Source organism: Ranitomeya imitator, chromosome 2 (genome assembly GCF_032444005.1).
Source record: "Ranitomeya imitator isolate aRanImi1 chromosome 2, aRanImi1.pri, whole genome shotgun sequence".
Classification (NCBI taxonomy): Eukaryota; Metazoa; Chordata; class Amphibia; order Anura; family Dendrobatidae; genus Ranitomeya; species Ranitomeya imitator.
This window is the reverse complement of record NC_091283.1, coordinates 619,983,703-620,007,775: the sequence shown is the minus strand read 5'-3', so window position 1 is coordinate 620,007,775 and position 24,073 is coordinate 619,983,703.

The window sequence follows — 24,073 nt, the reverse complement described above, 5'->3', positions numbered from 1 at the left end:
AATGATCCAGGAGTCTAAGGGGTATCGTTTCTCCTTATGGAGAGTGACATACCATCTCTGACTTGTCAAGGTAAGGAGGCTTATTTGCCGTGCAATGCTCCTCTGGGAAATATAATATGCAAATTGCCTCTTCTGAGAAAAAGAGGACTTAAACTCTATAGCGCCACCTGTTGGAAGCAGCGATCCTACAAGTCACAATCAACTCTTTAACGAGTCATGCAATATGACTTAGGATAAAAGCCAAATTAGTATCTCAATTCGCAGACACGGTGTTTCGGGCTGTTGGCCCTCGTCAGTGCGAAGCATGAGAACTGATTTGGCTAGATGAGAGGCTCTGGACAGGGGTCTAAGGGGTATCGTTTCTCCTTATGGAGAGTGATATACCATCTCTGGCTTGTCAAGGTAAGGAGGCTTATTCGCCATGCAATGCTTTTCTGGGAATGATCCAGGAGTAATTTGTTGACAAACCACTCTATTTCCAGCATGATGGAGCCATGTGTCACAAGATAAAGATACTAACTAATTAACTGTCTCAGTGAGCAAGATATTGACATTTATCGGATTGCCATACTCTGTACAGTGGTGGTCAGTACCCGGGCCATCAGATATCAGCGTTTCCCAGTGGAGCATAGTTTGTATGGGCTAGTGATTTTCTATCTCAAAGGTTACTGGGTTAGTCTCTCTCTTCTGTAGACTGTAATCTCTTCTGGTCAGTAGGATTTGCTCTCATCTGTTGGCTTTAATCCCTTCTGGTCAGTAGGATTTGCTCTCATCTGTAGACTTTAATCTCTTCTGGTCAGTAGGATTTGCTCTCATCTGTTGACTATAAGCTCTTATGGTTTGCGGTGTACCATGGATCTCTATTCAGTAGTGTACGAGCAGTTATGATCAGCGGCTTCCTCTCTCTCACTCTATCTCTCCTGTAGAGTGTAAGCTCTTATGGTCAGTGGGTTAATCTCTCTGTACTGTACTCTTATGCTCAGAAAGGTCCTCTTGCTTTCTCCTGTAGTGTGTAAACTCTTATGATTAGGGAGTTCCTTTTTCTCATGTAGAATTTAAAGTCTTATGGCCAGAGGGTTCCTTTCTCTCACTCGCGCTCTCCTGTAGCGTGTAATTGCTTATAACCAGCGGGTTCCGCTTCTCTCTGTCTCTTCTACCCATATGTATTTTCCGAAGAATTTTAATATTTTTAGTATTGAGATTCCCCCCAAAAAGTGTTTATACCATACATAAACATTTGGTAATAGAACCACCTGCACAGGTCTGAATATTAATTGTTTTTTAACAGGACTTCCTCTTCTTCCATCCCATTTGCTACCCATCTTTATGTCCAATACCTGCCCTTTCCCCTCTGCCCTCCTTCCATTTTGTTCCCATTTTTCTCCAAGTTATATTTTCCCCATATATAAAATGAATGTTGATACTTCTTCATAGAACTATATTTACATGTTAATATCTTTGTTCTTGTCTCTTTTGCAACATTCATAAATAAAGAATTTAGACAAAACAAAATACTATGCATTCGCTGCTAAACAAATTTTGGGGGAAAATTAATCGAAGTCAGTGAATTTGAATTTTAAAAGATATGTTTACCTTTAAATGCTCCTTTTGTGCCTCAATGCAATAATAATGATGCTGCATTTGCTCCCATGCAATAATAATAATCTCCCCTTTGCCCCCATGAAAAAAGAAATTTCTAGTTTTGTGCCTTCGCCGACTAGTATGACATACTAATGATGTCCACCTTTTTGACCTCCGATAGACTGATTGTTAATTTACAACAATAACTTGCTTTTGCCATTTAGCCAGGCAGAGCTAAAGAACTCACATTTTGGCCTCCACGCTATCGACACGAGATCAGCGTTGGAGTGGCGCAGACTCTGTGCTGTACCCAAGGAGATTGATTAAAGATCAATTGCTTTTTTGTTTAAAAAACAATCTGCCCATAGGGATTATTTTTTCCAAAACCAGAGAACCCAATTATGCCGGCTATGACTTACCAGGGCTACGAAAGTAGCAAAGCAGAGAGCCAAATGACTTTGGCTCTGCCACAGTTTTTAACTCTATCTGCATAATGAAAACATGAATATATTTTAAAAAGTTCCTACCCGGAAGTCCTAGTGAGCTCTGGTTCCCACTGAGCCCAGTTGTGGTGGCATTCCCTGACTCTTTGATCATTATGCCCCTGCTCAATGCTATTTGGATGAACAACTAAAATGTTACATTTATGAAAAACATGTATACATTTTAGGCAATGTCCTTAAAATCCTGTTTGCTACACAGGTTTCCCATTGGGTCTTGTTGCAAAAAAATCACTTAAGGAGAAACAATCCAATTTTGATCAGCGCAATCTTTGAAAAAATATAATCTTCTGCAATCAAACTGACATGTATCTCAAGCTAGCTCTTCTATTAAAACCTGTTAACACCTTTGAAACCTGCAGACAGCATCTATCTCATTTTATGTCATCTCCATTAGCACGTTCTTGGTTGTGACTCTATTAATGGTTCCTCTGACATTGTGTACATTTACCTGTTAATTAAAATCACTGGCTCCATCACTTTTTGCCATGGCCTTATAAATTTGTAGCTTAAATTCAAGACACTTCCTAGATGTTCTGCTCTGACAAATACAGTAGGCTAATGGGAAGTTTTTTTCAATTATCTGTGTATCAGTGTAAATGATCTATCAGCAAGTGTGTAAGACCCCAAATATTTAATAGCAGTAATTAAGACAAATGAGTAGAGTTGAGTGAATATGTTCGGAATTGGTCGGCGAATCTGAATTTGCCATATTCATTCCATATGGGTACCCTATTCGTACCGAATTTATGTTTGATGATCGATTCCGAATATATTCATTCATTCCTGCCAGTATTGGATTGGTCTGATGCCAGTCTTGGAAATAACTGTGTCGTAAACATACAGTACTGTGCATTTCCTTCCATTTCCTTACTTAATTTAGGGCTACTCTGAGTATAGAAACCACTGGAGCAATAAGCGAAGGAGGACATAACTTTGGGAGGGGTGGTTCTTTAACTCCTGCAGTTTTTGTTTGCATAGCGGTGTAGATTTTAAGAGTGATTTTGCTTTAAGAGGAAGGTGCACAGTATGTCTGTGCCTGGTGTGTCACAGTGAGGAGGGTGGGACTTTTATAGGGGAGGTAACTCTGTCTCTCTCTGTGAGGGAGGAGGATGTGGGCTAGTCCCTTTCTGTGAGGTCAGTGGGGGTTTATATAGAGGTGGTACATCTGTCAATCTCCCTCTTTCTTCAACCAGATGAATTGGAGAAAACTTTTCTGCAGTCTCAGGGAAGTATAATACTGGGGTTATCACTTCACATTACAGCTAATAGGAGCACATTCGCCTCAGACATTGTGTAGTGGTGTAGTATCAGCTCCTAAATCATATGCAAGATTAATATTACCTCAGAAATTCATGTAGCCACCATGTTCTCTCATGTTGCTGCTACAAGTTACCTCACACAATGCAGAGACAGCTCCTGTGTGACCTACCTGCAGACATGTCTGATATATCACATTAGTAGGGTTGAGCGAAACGGGTCGAACATTTTCAAAAGTCGCCGACTTTTGGCTAAGTCGGGGTTTCATGAAACCCGATCCGACCCCTGTGCGGGGTCGGCCATGCGGTACGCGACTTTCGCGCCAAAGTCGCGTTTCAATGACGCGAAAAGCGCCATTTCTGAGCCAATGAAGGTAAACGCAGAGTGTGGGCAGCGTGATGACATAGGTCCTGGTCCCCACCATCTTAGAGAAGGGCATTGCAGTGATTGGCTTGCTGTCTGCAACGTCACAGGGGCTATAAAGAGGCGTTCCCGCCGACCGCCATCTTACTGCTGCTGATCTGAGCTTAGGGAGAGGTTGCTGCCGCTTTGTCAGAAGCAGGGATAGCGTTAGGCAGGGTCCATTAACCACAAAACCGCTTGTGCTGCAGCGATTTGCACTGTCCAACACCACCCTCGGTGTGCAGGGACAGTGGAAGTTTTTTTTTTTTTTTTTTCCCCTCAGCGCTGTAGCTCATTGGGCTGCCCTAGAAGGCTCCCTGATAGCTGCATTGCTGTGTGTACGCCGCTGTGCAAACCAACTGCTTTTTTCAAAGCACAAATCCTCTTGTTCCTTCCTTTCTGCACAGCTATCTTTTTTGTTTGTCCACACTTTTTATTTCATTTGTGCATCAGTCCACTCCTTATTGCTGCCTGCCATACCTGGCTGAGATTACTGCAGGCAGGGAGATAGTAGCTGCCTGCCATACCTGGCTGAGATTACTGCAGGCAGGGAGATAGTAATTGTAGGACATTCCCTGTTTTTTTTTTTTTTTTTTTTTTGGTGGGAGATTAAGATTGGCAATTTGGCATTTCTGCTAGAGTGCCATCCCTGTGTGTGCCATCTCTCTCACATAGTGGGCCATAGAAAGCCTTTTCATTTTTCTGTATTTTTTTTTGTGGGGTGTATAAATTCTCCCTGATAAAAATACAGTGGGAGATTAATATTGGCCTTTGGGCTTGTGTGCCAGTCCTGAGTGTGCCATCTCTCTCACAAATAGTGGGCTATAGAAAGCCTATTTTATTTTTTTTTGGGTTTTATAAATTCTCCCTGAAAAAAAGGGAGATTAATATTGGCCTCTGGGCTTCTGTGCCAGTCCTGAGCGTGCCATCTGTGCCAGTCCTGAGCGTCCCATCTCTCTCACAAATAGTGGGCCATAGAAAGCCTATTTAATTTTTTTTTTGGTTTTATAAATTTTCCCTGAAAAAAGGGAGATTAATATTGGCCTCTGGGCTTGTGTGCCAGTTGTGAGCGTGCCATCTGTGCCAGTCCTGAGCGTGCCATCTCTCTCACAAATAGTGGGCCATAGAAAGCCTATTTAATTTTTTTTTTGGTTTTATAAATTTTCCCTGAAAAAAGGGAGATTAATATTGGCCTCTGGGCTTGTGTGCCAGTTGTGAGCGTGCCATCTGTGCCAGTCCTGAGCGTGCCATCTCTCTCACAAATAGTGGGCCATAGAAAGCCTATTTAATTTTTTTTTTGGTTTTATAAATTTTCCCTGAAAAAAGGGAGATTAATATTGGCCTCTGGGCTTGTGTGCCAGTTGTGAGCGTGCCATCTGTGCCAGTCCTGAGCGTGCCATCTCTCTCACAAATAGTGGGCCATAGAAAGCCTATTTAAATATTTTTTTGGTTTTATAAATTTTCCCTGAAAAAAGGGAGATTAATATTGGCCTCTGGGCTTGTGTGCCAGTTGTGAGCGTGCCATCTGTGCCAGTCCTGAGCGTGCCATCTCTCTCACAAATAGTGGGCCATAGAAAGCCTATTTAATTTTTTTTTTGGTTTTATAAATTTTCCCTGAAAAAAGGGAGATTAATATTGGCCTCTGGGCTTGTGTGCCAGTTGTGAGCGTGCCATCTGTGCCAGTCCTGAGCGTGCCATCTCTCTCACAAATAGTGGGCCATACAAAGCCTATTTAAATATTTTTTTGGTTTTATAAATTCTCCCAGAAAAAAAGGGAGATTAATATTGGCCTCTGGGCTTCTGTGCCAGTCCTGAGCGTGCCATCTGTGCCAGTCCTGAGCGTCCCATCTCTCTCACAAATAGTGGGCCATAGAAAGCCTATTTTTTTTTGGGGGGGGGTTTTAGAAATTCTCCCTGGAAAAAAAAAGGGAGATTAATATTGCCCTTTGGGCTTGTGTGCCAGTACTAAGCGTTCCATCTCTCTCTCTCTCTCTTAGTCAGTGGGCCATAGAACGCCTATTTTTGGTTTTATTTGTTTTCTAAATTCTCCCTGAAAAAATCATTTTATTTTATTTGGTTTCTAAATTCTTCCTGATAAAATCATATTTTTTTTATTATTTTTTTTTCTAAAGTCTCCCTGAAAAAAAAAAAAAAAAAAAAAAAACAGTGGGAGATTAATATTGGCCTTTCTGCTTGTGTGCCAGTCTTGACTCCTGGGTGTGCCATCTCTCTCTCTCTCTCTCTCTCTCTCTCTCTCCAATTGTGGTCCATAGAAAGCCTATATTTTTTTTCCTTGATTTGGGTTCCAAAATCTACCAGAGAAAATAACTCCATCAATCATTGGTAGAAAAATATTGGCCTCTGGGCTTGTGTGCCACTCCTGATTCCTGTGTGCGTCATCTCTCAGTCAGTGGGCCATAGAACGCCTATTTTTGGTTTTATTTGTTTTCTAAATTCTCCCTGAAAAAATCATTTTATTTTATTTGGTTTCTAAATTCTTCCTGATAAAATCATATTTTTTTTATTATTTTTTTTTCTAAAGTCTCCCTGAAAAAAAAAAAAAAAAAAAAAAAACAGTGGGAGATTAATATTGGCCTTTCTGCTTGTGTGCCAGTCTTGACTCCTGGGTGTGCCATCTCTCTCTCTCTCTCTCTCTCTCTCTCTCTCTCTCTCTCTCTCTCCAATTGTGGTCCATAGAAAGCCTATATTTTTTTTCCTTGATTTGGGTTCCAAAATCTACCAGAGAAAATAACTCCATCAATCATTGGTAGAAAAATATTGGCCTCTGGGCTTGTGTGCCACTCCTGATTCCTGTGTGCGTCATCTCTCAGTCAGTGGGCCATAGAACGCCTATTTTTGGTTTTATTTGTTTTCTAAATTCTCCCTGAAAAAATCATTTTATTTTATTTGGTTTCTAAATTCTTCCTGATAAAATCATATTTTTTTTATTATTTTTTTTTCTAAAGTCTCCCTGAAAAAAAAAAAAAAAACAGTGGGAGATTAATATTGGCCTTTCTGCTTGTGTGCCAGTCTTGACTCCTGGGTGTGCCATCTCTCTCTCTCTCTCTCTCTCTCTCTCTCTCTCTCCAATTGTGGTCCATAGAAAGCCTATATTTTTTTTCCTTGATTTGGGTTCCAAAATCTACCAGAGAAAATAACTTCATCAATCATTGGTAGAAAAATATTGGCCTCTGGGCTTGTGTGCCACTCCTGATTCCTGTGTGCGTCATCTCTCAGTCAGTGGGCCATAGAACGCCTATTTTTGGTTTTATTTGTTTTCTAAATTCTCCCTGAAAAAATCATTTTATTTTATTTGGTTTCTAAATTCTTCCTGATAAAATCATATTTTTTTTATTTTTTTTTTTTCTAAAGTCTCCCTGAAAAAAAAAAAACAGTGGGAGATTAATATTGGCCTTTCTGCTTGTGTGCCAGTCTTGACTCCTGGGTGTGCCATCTCTCTCTCTCTCTCTCTCTCTCTCTCTCTCCAATTGTGGTCCATAGAAAGCCTATATTTTTTTTCCTTGATTTGGGTTCCAAAATCTACCAGAGAAAATAACTCCATCAATCATTGGTAGAAAAATATTGGCCTCTGGGCTTGTGTGCCACTCCTGATTCCTGTGTGCGTCATCTCTCACTCAGTGGCCCATAGAAAGCATATAGTTTGTTACATTTGTTTTCTAAATTCTCCCTGCAAAAATCAATTTTTTTTTTTTGGGGGGGTTTCTAAAGTGTTCCTGAAAAAAATAAAAATAAAAAACAAATAATAGTGTGACATTAATATTAACATTTGTGCTTCAGTGACAGTCCTGCGTGTGGGGCATCTCTCTAATTTGCAGCCACCAAAAAAAGAGTGTGTAACATTGTGCCTGATTTTCGCGGTGGTCTCACCAACCTGTAAAGGGGTAGCTAAATCATACTGAAGTTATAGCTCACCGTGTAAGTTGTGTGACTGCAACAAATAACGTTAGTTTGGTTACGTTTTTAAAACAATGAGGAAGTCTAGTGGAAGAGGTCGTGGCCGGGGGCGTTCATTGTCAGCTGGTAATGAGGGTAGTGGTAGTGGTGGAGCATCAGGTGGTCGTGGGGAAAAAAATATTGCACCTAAGTCTGGAGCTGTGGAGCCAGGTTCGTCGTCCGGCTACACAAGGCCTCGAACGCTCCCTTTTCTGGGATTAGGAAAACCGCTTTTAAAGCCGGAGCAGCAAGAGCAAGTTTTGGCTTATCTTGCTGACTCAGCCTCTAGCTCTTTTGCCTCCTCTCGTGAAACTGGTAAAAGTAAAAGCAGCGCGTCGTTAGTGGATGTTCACGGTCAGGGACAAGTCACTTCCTTGTCCTCTTCAGCAAAAACAACAACAGAGAAGAATGCAGCAGGCGACACAACGGGTTACTCCATGGAGCTCTTTACACATACCGTCCCTGGCTTAGAAAGTGAAGCAGTTAACAGTCCATGCCCATTACAAATTGAATCTGACATGGAGTGCACTGACGCACAGCCACAGCCAGACTACTATGCTGGTCCTTTGACTCAGACCACAACATTGCCCTCGCAGGGTGCTGATCAAGAATCAGACCCTGATGAGACTATGTTGCCCCATCACGAACGCTATACCACCGAACGACACGGTGACACAGACGAAGTTGCGCAGGAGGTACAAGAAGAGTTATTAGATGACCCAGTTCTTGACCCCGATTGGCAGCCATTGGGGGAACAGGGTGCAGGCGGCAGCAGTTCTGAAGCAGAGGAGGAGGAGGGGCCGCAGCAGGCATCAACATCGCCACAGGTTCCATCTGCCGGGCCCGTATCTTGCCCAAAACGCGTGGCAAAGCCAAAACCTGGTGGAGGACAGCGTGGCCATCCGGTTAAAGCTCAGTCTGCAATGCCTGAAAAGGTATCCGATGCTAGAAAGAGTGCAGTCTGGCATTTTTTTAAACAACATCCAATTGATCAGCGCAAAGTCATCTGTCAAAAATGTTCTACTTCCTTAAGCAGAGGTCAGAATCTGAAAAGTCTCAATACTAGTTGCATGCATAGACATTTAACCACCATGCATTTGAAAGCTTGGACTAACTACCAAACGTCCCTTAAGGTTGTTGCACCCTCGGCCAATGAAGCTAGTCATCAACGCAACATCCCTTCCGGCAGTGTAGGACCACCATTTAGCGCACCACCTGCTGTATCTGTGCAGGTATCTTTGCCAGGCCAAAGCAGTCAGGGTCAGGGAATCACCAGTTTCGTAGTAGGAAACACTGCATCTAGGGCACCGGCGGCAACAATACCATCTCCCACCGTCTCTCAGTCTGCCATGTCCACCGGCACCCCCGCTAGTTCCACGATCTCCATCTCTCCAGTCCAGCTCACCCTACATGAGACTATGGTTAGAAAAAGGAAGTACTTAGCCTCGCATCCGCGTACACAGGGTTTGAACGCCCACATAGCTAGACTAATCTCGTTAGAGATGATGCCCTACCGGTTAGTTGAAAGCGAAGCTTTCAAAGACCTGATGGACTACGCTGTACCACGCTACGAGCTACCCAGTCGACACTTTTTTTCCAGAAAAGCCATCCCAGCCCTCCACCAGCATGTTAAAGAGCGCATCGTCCATGCACTCAGGCAATCTGTGAGCACAAAGGTGCACCTGACAACAGATGCATGGACCAGTAGGCATGGCCAGGGACGTTACGTGTCCATCACGGCACACTGGGTAAATGTGGTGGATTCAGGGTCCACAGGGGACAGCAAGTTTGGGACAGTTCTGCCTAGCCCACGGTCTAGTAAACAGTTGTCTGTAGCCGTTCGCACCCCCTCCTCCTCCTCCTCCTCCTCGTCCTCCTGCAGAAGCAAGAGCTCGTCCACAGACCGCAGTCGCACAAACACTCCATCCGCACCTGCCACTGTTGCACACCAGGTCTCCCATTATGGGGCAGCTACTGGCATACGTCAGCAGGCTGTATTGGCTATGAAGTGTTTGGGCGACAATAGACACACCGCGGAAGTTCTGTCCGAGTTCTTGCAGCAAGAAACGCAGTCGTGGCTGGGCACTGTAGATCTTGAGGCAGGCAAGGTAGTGAGTGATAACGGAAGGAATTTCATGGCTGCCATCTCCCTTTCCCAACTGAAACACATTCCTTGCCTGGCTCACACCTTAAACCTGGTGGTGCAGTGCTTCCTGAAAAGTTATCCGGGGTTATCCGACCTGCTCCTCAAAGTGCGTGGACTTTGCGCACATATCCGCCGTTCGCCTGTACACTCCAGCCGTATGCAGACCTATCAGCGTTCTTTGAACCTTCCCCAGCATCGCCTAATCATAGACGTTGCAACAAGGTGGAACTCAACACTGCACATGCTTCAGAGACTGTGCGAACAGAGGCGGGCTGTTATGTTTTTGTGGGAGGATACACATACACGGGCAGGCAGTAGGATGGCAGACATGGAGTTGTCAGGTGTGCAGTGGTCGAAGATTCAAGACATGTGTCAAGTCCTTCAGTGTTTTGAGGAATGCACACGGCTGGTTAGTGCAGACAACGCCATAATAAGCATGAGCATCCCCCTAATGCGTCTGCTGATGCAAAGTTTGACGCACATAAAGGATCAGGCGTCTGCACCAGAGGAAGAGGAAAGCCTTGATGACAGTCAGCGATTGTCTGGTCAGGGCACTGTACATGACGAGGTACCGGGCGAAGAGGAGGTGGAGGATGAGGAGGATGATGGGGATGAGTATATTTTTAATGAGGAAGCTTTCCCGGGGGCACGGGAAATTGGTGGCGTGGCAAGGCCGGGTTCTGGTTTTTTGAGGGACACAAGTGACGTAGATTTGCCTGCAACTGCCCCTCAACCAAGCACAACCGCAGATTTGACAATGGGAACTTTGGCCCACATGGCGGATTATGCCTTGCGTATCCTCAAAAGGGACACACGCATTACAAAAATGATGAACGATGACGATTACTGGTTGGCCTGCCTCCTTGATCCTCGCTATAAAGGCAAATTGCAAAATATTATGCCACATGAGAACTTGGAACTAATATTAGCAACAAAACAATCAACTCTTGTTGACCGTTTGCTTCTGGCATTCCCTGCACACAGCGCCCGTGATCGTTCTCACACGAGCTCCAGGGGCCAGCAGACCAGAGGTGTTAGAGGGGCAGAAATCAGAAGTGGCGTTGGCCAGAGGGGTTTTCTGACCAGGTTGTGGAGTGATTTTTCTATGACCGCAGACAGGACAGGTACTGCAGCATCAATTCAAAGTGACAGGAGACAACATTTGTCCAGTATGGTTACAAACTATTTTTCATCCCTTATCGACGTTCTCCCTCAACCGTCATTCCCATTTGATTACTGGGCATCCAAATTAGACACCTGGCCAGAATTGGCAGAATATGCATTGCAGGAGCTTGCTTGCCCGGCAGCTAGTGTCCTATCAGAAAGAGTATTCAGTGCTGCAGGTTCAATACTAACAGAAAAAAGGACTCGTCTGGCTACCCAAAATGTAGATGATCTAACCTTCATTAAAATGAACCACAACTGGATTTCAAAATCTTTTGCCCCACCCTGCCCGGCTGACACCTAGCTTTCCTATGAAAAGGTCTTGCCTGTGGACTATTCTGAATGACTTTTCCAATCTCGTAATTTTCTTCACCTGATTGTCCAGCATACGACATGTTTCCACCTCACGAAATGGCCAAACTCCCCACACGGGGTCGTGCTATCGCCACTTTGCGCTTGGACCCTTGAGAGTGCTGTTTGTCTGAAGAGGTGGGTGTGGCCGCTTTTGGTCGACGGCACTGCCACTGGGTCCCTCATAGTACAATAAAGTGTCTCTGGCGGTGGTGGTGCGCACCCAACGTCAGACTCACCGTTGTAATATGAGGGGCCCTGTGCCTGTACCGCCGGCCACAAGCCAGTTCCCCCCCCCCCAGCTCAAACAGTGCTCTACCACTAGCAAAATTATCTCTCACAGCTTCACCAATGTGTAGTCTAGGCGCTGACATCCTTCAATGCCTGGCACTGACAATACCATTGTTTTGACATTTTTGTTATGTTAGGCCTTCGAAGCCTGTCTGCGGTCACTCCTTCCACTAGACTTCCACTGACCAGACCACTGCTGCCCGTGTACCCCTGGAACCAATTTAAAATTGCCTACAGCCATGTGTTAATATTTTAGGCCTTCGATGCCTGTCTGTGGTCACTCCTTCCACTAGGCCTCCACTGACCACACCACTGCTGCCCGTGTACCCCTGGAACCAATTTAAAATTGCCTACAGCCATGTGTGATTATTTTAGGCCTTCGATGCCTGTCTGCGGTCACTCCTTCCACTAGGCCTCCACTGACCACACCACTGCTGCCCGTGTACCCCTGGAACCAATTTAAAATTGCCTACAGCCAGCCCAATTTTTTTATTTTAGGCCTTCGATGCCTGTCTGCGGTCCATTCTTTCAACTACTACTACACTGACCAGGGCACTGCTGCCCAAGTACCCCTGGAACCAATTTAAAATTGCCTACAGCCATGTGTTAATATTTTAGGCCTTCGATGCCTGTCTGTGGTCACTCCTTCCACTAGGCCTCCACTGACCACACCACTGCTGCCCGTGTACCCCTGGAACCAATTTAAAATTGCCTACAGCCATGTGTGATTATTTTAGGCCTTCGATGCCTGTCTGCGGTCACTCCTTCCACTAGGCCTCCACTGACCACACCACTGCTGCCCGTGTACCCCTGGAACCAATTTAAAATTGCCTACAGCCAGCCCAATTTTTTTATTTTAGGCCTTCGATGCCTGTCTGCGGTCCATTCTTTCAACTACTACTACACTGACCAGGGCACTGCTGCCCAAGTACCCCTGGAACCAATTTAAAATTGCCTACAGCCATGTGTTAATATTTTAGGCCTTCGATGCCTGTCTGTGGTCACTCCTTCCACTAGGCCTCCACTGACCACACCACTGCTGCCCGTGTACCCCTGGAACCAATTTAAAATTGCCTACAGCCATGTGTGATTATTTTAGGCCTTCGATGCCTGTCTGCGGTCACTCCTTCCACTAGGCCTCCACTGACCACACCACTGCTGCCCGTGTAACCCTGGAACCAATTTAAAATTGCCTACAGCCATGTGTTATTATTTTAGGCCTTCGATGCCTGTCTGCGGTCACTCCTTCCACTAGGCCTCCACTGACCACACCACTGCTGCCCGTGTACCCCTGGAACCAATTTAAAATTGCCTACAGCCAGCCCAATTTTTTTATTTTAGGCCTTCGATGCCTGTCTGCGGTCCATTCTTTCAACTACTACTACACTGACCAGGGCACTGCTGCCCAAGTACCCCTGGAACCAATTTAAAATTGCCTACAGCCATGTGTTAATATTTTAGGCCTTCGATGCCTGTCTGTGGTCACTCCTTCCACTAGGCCTCCACTGACCACACCACTGCTGCCCGTGTACCCCTGGAACCAATTTAAAATTGCCTACAGCCATGTGTGATTATTTTAGGCCTTCGATGCCTGTCTGCGGTCACTCCTTCCACTAGGCCTCCACTGACCTGTCTACTGCGGCCCGTGTACCCCTTGAACCAACCTAATAAAATATTTAAAAAATTAATTTGATTATAAAAAATAAGATCGTGTTGAGATCTCAAATGCAGACATTTTAACAATCAAAACAAACACACAACAAATATCTGGAACTGTACTGCAAAGGTCCAACAGCTACAATTTCTTTCTCCTGCAAGAAGTTAACTGAAAGTTTTTTGGAGTTGTTAACACAGATATGGCATCCACCGAGTGTTGTCCTGTCGCGTCTCCTTTAAATTATTTCCAATAAGATGTTAAACTATTAATTTAATAAAATCAATAATTAAAAAAATAATTGAGTAAGTCAAAAGCACATTGCAAATAAACATTAATTACAAATCAAGAAGCATGGCGCGTCCGAGGGTGAGTAGATACCGAATAAGAATATAATCACCCTCGGGCGCGCAATGCTTATTTACAACAGCCTTCCTTCCTAAGAATCAGCCCTTCCGTGGTGTAGAGAGAGGTTGTTGTTACACTCCAAGGTGTTCCCCAGGTTGCCTTTCCTGAGCTTCGATCTTCCGGCTCTCGTTTAGTAGCTGTTGGAAACTACGCTGCATTAGGCCTACTAATTGTGTATGGGTGAAACAGTGGCGCATCTGCGGTCCCTCCTTCCACTAGGCCTCCACTGACCTGTCTACTGCGGCCCGTGTACCCCTTGAACCAACCTAATAAAATATTTAAAAAATTAATTTGATTATAAAAAATAAGATCGTGTTGAGATCTCAAATGCAGACATTTTAACAATCAAAACAAACACACAACAAATATCTGGAACTGTACTACAAAGGTCCAACAGCTACAATTTCTTTCTCCTGCAAGAAGTTAACTGAAAGTTTTTTGGAGTTGTTAACACAGATATGGCATCCACCGAGTGTTGTCCTGTCGCGTCTCCTTTAAATTATTTCCAATAAGATGTTAAACTATTAATTTAATAAAATCAATAATTAAAAAAATAATTGAGTAAGTCAAAAGCACATTGCAAATAAACATTAATTACAAATCAAGAAGCATGGCGCGTCCGAGGGTGAGTAGATACCGAATAAGAATATAATCACCCTCGGACGCGCAATGCTTATTTACAACAGCCTTCCTTCCTAAGAATCAGCCCTTCCGTGGTGTAGAGAGAGGTTGTTGTTACACTCCAAGGTGTTCCCCAGGTTGCCTTTCCTGAGCTTCGATCTTCCGGCTCTCGTTTAGTAGCTGTTGGAAACTACGCTGCATTAGGCCTACTAATTGTGTATGGGTGAAACAGTGGCGCATCTGCGGTCCCTCCTTCCACTAGGCCTCCACTGACCTGTCTACTGCGGCCCGTGTACCCCTTGAACCAACCTAATAAAATATTTAAAAAATTAATTTGATTATAAAAAATAAGATCGTGTTGAGATCTCAAATGCAGACATTTTAACAATCAAAACAAACACACAACAAATATCTGGAACTGTACTACAAAGGTCCAACAGCTACAATTTCTTTCTCCTGCAAGAAGTTAACTGAAAGTTTTTTGGAGTTGTTAACACAGATATGGCATCCACCGAGTGTTGTCCTGTCGCGTCTCCTTTAAATTATTTCCAATAAGATGTTAAACTATTAATTTAATAAAATCAATAATTAAAAAAATAATTGAGTAAGTCAAAAGCACATTGCAAATAAACATTAATTACAAATCAAGAAGCATGGCGCGTCCGAGGGTGAGTAGATACCGAATAAGAATATAATCACCCTCGGACGCGCAATGCTTATTTACAACAGCCTTCCTTCCTAAGAATCAGCCCTTCCGTGGTGTAGAGAGAGGTTGTTGTTACACTCCAAGGTGTTCCCCAGGTTGCCTTTCCTGAGCTTCGATCTTCCGGCTCTCGTTTAGTAGCTGTTGGAAACTACGCTGCATTAGGCCTACTAATTGTGTATGGGTGAAACAGTGGCGCATCTGCGGTCCCTCCTTCCACTAGGCCTCCACTGACCTGTCTACTGCGGCCCGTGTACCCCTTGAACCAACCTAATAAAATATTTAAAAAATTAATTTGATTATAAAAAATAAGATCGTGTTGAGATCTCAAATGCAGACATTTTAACAATCAAAACAAACACACAACAAATATCTGGAACTGTACTACAAAGGTCCAACAGCTACAATTTCTTTCTCCTGCAAGAAGTTAACTGAAAGTTTTTTGGAGTTGTTAACACAGATATGGCATCCACCGAGTGTTGTCCTGTCGCGTCTCCTTTAAATTATTTCCAATAAGATGTTAAACTATTAATTTAATAAAATCAATAATTAAAAAAATAATTGAGTAAGTCAAAAGCACATTGCAAATAAACATTAATTACAAATCAAGAAGCATGGCGCGTCCGAGGGTGAGTAGATACCGAATAAGAATATAATCACCCTCGGACGCGCAATGCTTATTTACAACAGCCTTCCTTCCTAAGAATCAGCCCTTCCGTGGTGTAGAGAGAGGTTGTTGTTACACTCCAAGGTATTCCCCAGGTTGCCTTTCCTGAGCTTCGATCTTCCGGCTCTCGTTTAGTAGCTGTTGGAAACTACGCTGCATTAGGCCTACTAATTGTGTATGGGTGAAACAGTGGCGCATCTGCGGTCCCTCCTTCCACTAGGCCTCCACTGACCTGTCTACTGCGGCCCGTGTACCCCTTGAACCAACCTAATAAAATATTTAAAAAATTAATTTGATTATAAAAAATAAGATCGTGTTGAGATCTCAAATGCAGACATTTTAACAATCAAAACAAACACACAACAAATATCTGGAACTGTACTACAAAGGTCCAACAGCTACAATTTCTTTCTCCTGCAAGAAGTTAACTGAAAGTTTTTTGGAGTTGTTAACACAGATATGGCATCCACCGAGTGTTGTCCTGTCGCGTCTCCTTTAAATTATTTCCAATAAGATGTTAAACTATTAATTTAATAAAATCAATAATTAAAAAAATAATTGAGTAAGTCAAAAGCACATTGCAAATAAACATTAATTACAAATCAAGAAGCATGGCGCGTCCGAGGGTGAGTAGATACCGAATAAGAATATAATCACCCTCGGACGCGCAATGCTTATTTACAACAGCCTTCCTTCCTAAGAATCAGCCCTTCCGTGGTGTAGAGAGAGGTTGTTGTTACACTCCAAGGTGTTCCCCAGGTTGCCTTTCCTGAGCTTCGATCTTCATGCTCTCGTTTAGTAGGTGTCGGAAAGTAGGCTGCATTAGGCCTAAAAAATGGGGAATGGGGTGGAGAGAGATGGTGTGTTACACTCCAAGGTGTTCTCCAGGTTTCCTCGCCATTGCTTCGATCTTCCGACTCTCGTTTAGTAGTTGTAGAAAAGTACACTGCATTAGGCCTACAAAATGGGTATGGGGTGGAGAGAGATGGTGTGTTACACTCCAAGGTGTTCCCCAGGTTGCCTTTCCTGAGCTTCTATCTTCAGGCTCTCATTAAATTGTGGTTAAATGGAACAACTGCATTTGGCGTACTAGTTGGTTTGGGGCCTACTATCGGTGTCTGCCACTCCTTGCTGTTCTCCTGGTTTCCTGTCCTGAAATTCCATTTTCAGGCGCTCGTTAAGTAGTTGTTAATGTTAGACTGCATTTGGCCTACTAGTTGGGTTGGGGCCTACTATCGGTGTCTGCCACTCCTTGCTGTTCTCCTCCACTGAACAAAGCTGTGCCGCCTGTTTACTACGGTTGCCAATTTTGAACTGCATTTCGACTACTTACTGATTTGGCCCTACTCTCTGTGTCAGCCTCTCATTCCAGTTGTCCTCCACTGCAATGCCCCCTGGTTATTCCTGTGTTACCAATTTTGAACTGCATTTAGCCCACTTTATTCTTTGGGCCTATATCTGTGTTTCCACTTCATCGTGCCCATTGCCCAGCCAGTGATAGATGAGTCTGCTGGTACATTGACCCATAACGCAACATTCCCCGTGCACGCTACACAACAACATTGTGACCCTGCTGAAAGTCAGGTTGCTCTTCCCGCATACCATACCACCTTACACGGGGACAAAGAGGAAGGTGCAGATGAAAGTGCAGGTTCCTTCATCAGGTGGGGGGAGGAATACTAGTTGGCGACGTCACTGGCACAGGGCCTCTCATAGTACGCAAAAGTGTTGCTGCCGGTGGGAGGCGCCCCCGCCGTGCAAACACACCGCTGTACTTTGAGGGGCCCTGTGCCAGTGCCAATGCCAACGAGTGGGCCCCCCCTGCTTGCTCAGGATCACAGCACTTGCAAAGTTGAAATACTTACCTCTCCCTGCTCCACTGCCGTGACGTGGTCCAGATTTACTGGGCCCACTAATTACTTGAACCAGCCCTACCCCCCACAACTTTAGCCAAATGACCCCCAATTTCAAATGCCTTCCAATTATTTTAAGGTAAATTACGCTTGACAAGCTTCATTAAGAAGAATGGATGGTTTTGACATTAAAATGGGCACTCTAGGTGTTTTCCTGGCCCCCACTCACTGCCGACTATGCTGCCCCATTGACTTGCATTGGGTTTCGTGTTTCGGTCGATCCCGACTTTACGTCATAATCGGCCGATTTCACTCGACCCGACTTTGGACATAGTCGGGTTTCGCAAAACCCGGCTCGACTCTAAAAAGGTCAAGGTCGCTCAACTCTACACATTAGTGCTCAGTAGTGTTGAGCGATACCGTCCGATACTTGAAAGTATCGGTATCGGATAGTATCGGCCGATACCCGAAAAATATCGGATATCGCCGATACCGATATCCGATACCAATACAAGTCAATGGGACATCAAGTATCGGAATGTATCCTCATGGATCCCAGGGTCTGAAGGAGAGGAAACTCTCCTTCAGGCCCTGGGATCCATATTAAAGTGTAAAATAAAGAATTAAAATAAAAAATATTGTTATATTCACCTCTCCGGCGGCCCCTGGACATCAGCGGGAGGATCCGGCGTCCGGCACGGCTTCTTTCTTCAAAATGCGCGCCTTCAGGACCTGTGGAATGACGTCCCGGCTTCTGATTGGTCGCGTGCCGCCCATGTGACCGCCACGCGACCAATCAGAAGCCGCGACGTCATTCCTCAGGTCCTAGAAGGCGCTCATTCTAGGACTTTAGCTGAGGAATGACGTCGCGGCTTCTGATTGGTCGCGTGGCGGTCACATGGGCGGCACGCGACCAATCAGAAGCCGGGACGTCATTCCACAGGTCCTGAAGGCGCGCATTTTGAAGAAAGAAGCCGTGCCGGACGCCGGATCCTCCCGCTGATGTCCAGGGGCCGCCGGAGAGGTGAATATAACAATATTTTTTATTTTAATTCTTTATTTTACACTTCCGATACCGATACCCGATATCACAAAAATATCGGATCTCGGTATCGGAATTCCGATACCGCAAGTATCGGCCGATACCCGATACTTGCGGTATCGGAATGCTCAACACTAGTGCTCAGTTATAAAGAGTCTTCATGAACTTCGGGTGCTACTGACTCTATAATATGGGAAACAAGGGCTGTGAGCAGATATCTGCATGACACAGTGTCTGCCATTACCATGGTGGAGCAGGGCAGTCGCATTTACTAGACACTGGTGAGAGGAGAGCAGTTGGAGGATGGTATATGTATGGTAGGACAGAGCATGGACACATACAGTGTCTGCCATTACTATGGTGGAACTCGGCAGGCACATGTGTTAGAGACACTGGTGAGAGGGGAGCAGTCAGGGGATGGTATATGTATGCTGATGAGTCACTGCACTTCATGTTAACATTGTGTATATGTAACAAGGGCACTGGGACAACAGTTGTGTTAAAAGTTATTTAAAGGCACAGTACTTAGAGTCCACTGAGCACACATTCAGTGAGCACCCCCGGTCCCTTGCACATAGACAGTTGAGACAAACACAACCTTCCTCACAACATACCTTGTTCTTGCTCCAGCCGCTGCAGTCCAGGAAAAACAGAGGCAGAAGAAGCAACTGTGTCCAACAGGGTAAACTTAGTAATTTTTAATAGAACAGGCTGTCAGAAATAAGATGTTGTGAATTCTGCTTTTGGGCTCCCTCCGGTGGTTGTAGGTGGTAATGCAGTTGTCCCTGGGCTGCAGTCCTGGACAGGTGTATCTGCTGATTGCAATTCTGACTGGGGTATTTATGTTTGCAGGACTCATTAGTCCTTGCCAGTTGTCAATGTTTCTTGGGAAGTGTTGGACCTCTGTCTGGCTTCTCCTGCTTAGCTGCCAATTCAGCAAAGATAAGTGTCCGTTTCTTTTTCTGTGGCACACAAGCTGTGTGCTTGTTTTTTGATTGTATTCCTGCTCTGAGTGTAGGAGTCTCTGGAGTTGCAGATATACGCTCCACGTCTTTAGTTAGATGGAGGAATTTTTTTGTATAATCTGCTGTGGATATTTTTGGAAGGGTTTTAATACTGACCGCACAGTACTCTGTCCTATCCTTTCCTATTTTAGCTAGAGTGGCCTCTTTTGCTAAATCCTGTTTCCTGCCTGCGTGTGTCTTTTCCTCTACTACTCACAGTCAATATTTGTGGGGGGCTGCCTATCCTTTGGGGTTCTGCTCTGAGGCAAGGTAGAATTCCTATTTCCATCTATAGGGGTATTTAGTCCTCCGGCTGTGACGAGGTGTCTAGGGTTTGTTAGGTACACCCCATGGCTACTTCTGTTATGTTTGCTAATGACAGGTGTTATGAAGGCAATCCAGAAACACAGTGTGCTTAGCGATCAGAGCGCACACAGTGATCTGACAAATACCCAAAAATACAAGAACGAGCTCTGAGACGTGGAAACTCTGTAGACTGCACACCTGATCCTATCCTAAACACAACTAAAAGCGGCTGTGGATTGCGCCTAACAACTACCTAGGCAACTCGGCACAGCCTAAGAAACTAGCTAGCCTGAAGATAGAAAAATAGGCCTGACTAGCCCCAGAGAAATTCCCCAAAGGAAAAGGCAGCCCCCCACATATAATGACTGTGAGTAAGATGAAAACACAAAACGTAGGGATGAAATAGATTCAGCAAAGTGGGGCCCGATATTCTAGGACAGAGCGAGGACAGTAAAGCGAACTTTGCAGTCTACAAAAAACCCTAAAGAAACCACGCAAAGGGGGCAAAAAAAACCCACCGTGCCGAACTAACGGCACGGCGGTACACCCTTTGCGTCTCAGAGCTTCCAGCAAAACAAAAGACAAGCTGGACAGAAAAAAAGCAACAAAAAGCAAAAAGCACTTAGCTATACAGAGCAGCAGGTCACAGGAACAATCAGGAGAAGCTCAGATCCAACACTGAAACATTGACAAGGAGCAAGGATAGCAGCATCAGGCGGAGTTAAGTAATGAAGCAGTTAACGAGCTCACCAGAACACCTGAGGGAGGAAGCTCAGAAGCTGCAGTACCACTTGTGACCACAGGAGTGAATTCAGCCACAGAATTCACAACATACTTCTAGTTGCGGTGTTAAGATCAGGATTTGCGGTCAGTATAGTTACCACCTACTCCAGTGAAAGTTTTCATGCTGCTCCAAGGTCACCGGATCATAACATAAGATGACAAAAAAAGTGCACAACTGGATTACTGTTCTCTCCCTGATGCTGGCTGCAGCCGGTCGCAGATGCCAAAAGTCACAACAATCCACATTCTGAAATCTGGGCGCTTGTAACCCCTTCAACGTGGCACCCTCCTATAGTCCTGGAGACCTGTAGTGCAGGCTATTAGTCCTTGTTCCTCAGTCCTGTAGATTCCAGGGCAACAATTTCCTCCGATCCTGGAGGACTGGCAATGCCCTAAGTCCTTGTACATCTGCTCTGTTCAGTGTCTCAGGCAGTTCTGGAGGGAAACAGCAGCTTCCTGTGGCCTTACTGCTGCTGGCCCAACCCACTAGTTAACTGTTTCTGTCCCTGCCTCTACTAGATACTTTACAGCCATGACAGACACAGCACATTAACCCCTTCATGACCTTGGGATTTTTAGCCATTCAAACCCATTTGTGTCAACTTCTGTGCATGTTCTCATGCAAAAATCACCAGGGTATGTGAACTTTTGATCAAGGTCATTTGGATGTTTTGAGTTGTCATTATGATTTAACCCCTTCATGACCTTGGGATTATCCGTGTTCGTTTTTCGCTCCCCTTTTTCCCAGAGCCATAACTTTTTTATTTTTCCATCAATATGGCCATGTGAGGGATTATTTTTGCGAAACAAGAAAAAAACGGGAATAAAACTCCAAGTGCGGTGAAATTGCAAAAAAGTGCAATCCCACACTTGTTTTTTGATTGGCTTTTTTTACTAGGTTCACTAAATGCTAAAACTGACCTGACATTATGATTATCCAGGTCATTATGAGTTCAATGACACCAAATATGTCTAGGTTCTCTTTAATCTAAGTGGTGAAAAAAAATTCCAAACTTTGCTAAAAAAAAAAAATTGTGCCATTTTCCGATACCAGTACCGTCTACATTTTTCATGATCTGGGGTCAGGTGAGGGCTTATTTTGTGTGTTGAGCTGGCATTTTTAATGATAGCATTTTGGTGCAGATACGTTATTTTAATCGCCCATTATTGCATTTTAATGCAATGTCGCGGCGACCAAAAAAACGTAATTCTGGTGTTTAGAATTTTTTTCTCGCTACGCCGCTTAGCGATTAGGTTAATCCTTTTTTTTTATTGATAGATCGGGCGATTCTGAACACGGCAGTACCAAATATGTGTAGCTTTGATTTTTTTTTTAATTGATTTATTTTGAATTAGGCGAAAGGGGGGTGATTTGAACTTTTATATTTTTTTCACATTTTTTTTACTTTTTTTTTTTTTTTACTTTTGCCATGCTTCAATAGCCTCCATGGGAGGCTAGAAGCTGGCACCACTCGATCGGCTCTGCTACATAGCAGTGATCATCAGATCGCTGCTTTGCAGCAGAAATACAGGTGTGCTATGAGCGCCGACCACAGGGTGGCGCTCACAGCAGTCCGGCATCAGTAACCATAGAGGTCTCAAGGACCTCTATGGTTACCATTCTGTCACATCGCTGACCCCCGATCATGTGATGGGGTCGGCGATGCACTCATTTCCGGCCGCCCGGACGGAAGCGCCGGTTAAATGCCGCTGTCAGCGTTTGAGAGCGGCATTTAACTAGTTAATAGCGGCACGTGAATCACGATTTCACCCGCCGCTATTGCGGGCACATGTCAGCTGTTCAAAACAGTTGACATGTCCCGGCTTTGATGCGAGCTCACCGCCGGACCCGTCCGAGGTCAGAAAGAGGTTAAAGGGAACATTATAACAACATACACTACATTACATGGCATAACAAACACGTACATTATGATGTATAACTTATTATACAGGAGGTGCACGGGGTGTCACTTGGCAGAGAGAGATAAGGCACAACTGAGGGGACCAGCCACCTCCTTACATATATTAACCCTGCTGTGTGCTGATTATTCCCTCTCCCTTTCATATTTATGGAGTCTTGTGACATGTATGTGACCTCGTCTTTGCCATATACTGATTATCCTGTGTGTACAGATTAAGTGTAACCAGGTTACTTTCACTATATATGTGGTATCTATATAAAAGCTCCATCCAAATGTGCTGTATACTTATCATGGATACAGACCTGCTGTGTATTAAGATCCTGTGTATACAGGTTTTCCTAGCTGTGTATATAATCTGTGCCTGATTTCTAGCTTAGTGCTTTATTTCTGTAATTATGGCAGCCTTTAGTCCTCTTGTGGTATGCTGACCTGCCTGACATATCCATCCTGTTTCTGTATATTGTCCCCCTCATATGTTGCAGGATTCGTGTATACCCACCCTGTGCTTATTTTATATTACATAAGATGGTGGATAGCACTGGCTTAAGTGGATTACCTGGAGTCTTAGCATATATGTTTCATCATATATAAAATAAATAATTGGGGAGTAACTCAACACATGGCAGGGCCGTGAGTGGGCGCTAATAACTGCGCACATGGCGGGGCAGTGAGTGGGCACTCCTAGTGTGATGCTGCACCTTGCTCTGGAGGGCACATCATGGGCCCAGTTTTCAGCCCTGTCTCTCATCTATTGTATGTACGTAGCGTGACTGACTGGGATACAGAACTTGTAGTCTTCTACACATACACTTATGGCTGCAAGCAGCTTATACTAAACCTACATATTATATTTCTTACTATTTATATGCAGCTGATGATTTGAGAGCTGTGTCTGCCTGTAACTGCTGTAGAGGAGCAGGCGGGTTCTTCTCATTTATTGTTACAGCATATAACAAAGTATTGCCCTTCAGTGACTATATTTGACCTTATGATGGGAAATTTTCCAGTATCAACCTGTTGTATACCTTGGTTGTAAACTCTAACTTATATGTACATACATGGTGTTTTATCCTCACTTATATACACTTCAGTAACTGAACTAAAAAAACAATTTGTTTTTACTTTTTAATGGGTCCTTGAAGTTACCTATAATTTGGTCAGTAGGGGTAACCATCTCAGGTATGGACATCTAGTTTGGAGGGCTGTCCATCACAATATGCCCCCCTTGTGTCGAGGGATAACTATCTCAGTTATGGCCCCCTTGTGATGAGGGGTAACCATCTGTTGGCGGAAAAGGAGGGGGGTTTTGAAGGAGGTTGCTTACACCAAAGGAGGATGGGGGGCCCACTGCAAGGATGACTGGCTCCCATTGGTGTTTAAAAATTGGAGCGGGTGTTTAAAATTGGAAAAAGGTCTCTACTGAGAGAGAGGTCTTTGCTGGACAGTTTTTGGTATGGGCAA